General features: G+C 36.7%; 1 pseudogene; it reads right to left on the bottom strand.

Moving 5' to 3' along the window:
• Positions 1-394: 394 nt before the first annotated feature.
• On the bottom strand, positions 395-479 carry LOC114006870 (uncharacterized; annotated as a pseudogene).
• Between the last annotated feature and the right edge of the window lie 1,273 nt (positions 480-1,752).

The raw sequence follows: 1,752 nt of genomic DNA, 5'->3' as shown, positions 1-1,752 counted from the left end.
GGTTGACTATGTGGGAGTCCAGCGACACAGCCATTATGCTAACTGCTGGTCCCCATGATTAAGTATATTTTAAAAGGGAGTTACACATGGATAATGACTTTATAGGAAATAGAAGAAAATGAAATAATTGTATATCAAGACGTGGATTACAGGGTAAAATCAGTTTCTATTGCCTTACTAAGTTTTGATGCTATTAGAAAACTGTAAGCAATAAGTAAAAATCGAGAAAGAAAGTCTTATCTTGTCTCCACAGTTCTTATCTACTACAAAACCTTATCAGAGTCCTGAGACAAAGGACGATTGATTACCAGTATTCATTGTATTGTGAGTGTGTGTGTGTGTGTGTGTGTGTGTGTGCATGTTTACATACTACATATATATTTTTTTCTTCCCTGCATGTGTCCAAGGCATGAACCAGTCAAGGGCACTGACCAAAAGCCAAACTGAGATTAAACAAAGGTTTATTTTTATTTTTTTAATTATTTAATTTTTTATTCATTTATTTATTTTAATTTGACCAGAGAGAAAGAGAGAGAGAGAGAGAAGAAAGAGGAAGTGAAAAAGCAAGTCACCAGGTCCAGGACTCAAACCACGGATGGCCATGTGGGAATGTCCAGCACCTTAACAGCTATGCCACCTGCTGGTCCCAAACAAAGATTTATTTGTCCTGGGTGATATGAGTTGAACACCACCAGCCAGATATCCAGTCTATCCAGGCCAGCGACAGTGTATTGGCCTCCACGATTTGGTCATTTCGAATTTCTATGGCTTATTAGGATAAGGCTTTTCTAACTATATACACATTAAGAATTTTTATTGTTCCTTGCTTTTTATTTTATTATTAGCTAAATTTCTAACTGGGCCCCTCCTTTGGTACTCTCCATTTTCAAAATGTATTCTGTGGAAGCACAAATGCAAGCATGGACACATTCTTTCTTTGTGAAGTATTGATTTATTTACTACATATCGAATATGCCCGTGGTTTGCAATGTTTACAAGAGAAAAAAATCTTTATGTTGTACTCAAAGAACCTGAAAATTGATCCTTATGTCCTTATAAGCATCCATAAAGCCTTCCTTTGTGGAACCAAGAGGCAGCACTTGCCAACCATGGCACACAGTTTATCTTATGTGTATGCTCTTGTCACATAAACCTAGAAAATCTTCCTTCTGTGGTCACTAGTTATTTAAGTCCTATTTGTCAAGGGCTCACTATAACCCCTTTTCTCTACCTCAAAACCTTTCCAGAAAATTCCACTCTAGCAGCTAGGTGGTGGTGTATTAATAATACTGCTCCATCTGCAAGAGACAAGTCCAACATTCACATTCTGGGACCTCCCTGAACATGCTCCATGTATCCTCACACATACCGATGATCCTGGCCAGCTGAGATTAGGGAGAAATCAGAAACGAAGATCTTATTGGGGGTACCTATTTCTCTTTCTCTCTCCCATGGAAGAAATAAATAAATAAATGCTAAAGTTTTTTTTTTGTTTTAATAAAGAAAATTTTGCTCTAATTGACATCCTCCTTTGAAATCCTGTCACCATAATTTCACATTATCTACACTGTTGGTATGCATTATAATTTTACTTTCAATGCTATATACTCTTATTGACTGTGTGACATTCTTTCAATGAGATTATTAGAATTACAAAGTCAGGGATCAGAAACTTGGGACCCTGAAAAAGTAGGTATAAATAAGCATCCCAAAGAGATGTCAATAAGCAGTACTGGCAATGTACGTAAGAAA

The sequence above is a fragment of the Tupaia chinensis genome, unplaced genomic scaffold (genome assembly GCF_000334495.1).
Source record: "Tupaia chinensis unplaced genomic scaffold, TupChi_1.0 Scaffold000095_1, whole genome shotgun sequence".
In the NCBI taxonomy this organism is placed as follows: Eukaryota; Metazoa; Chordata; class Mammalia; order Scandentia; family Tupaiidae; genus Tupaia; species Tupaia belangeri.
The sequence above is the reverse complement of the archived record's forward strand: the minus strand, read 5'-3'. Positions and strand labels throughout refer to the sequence as shown.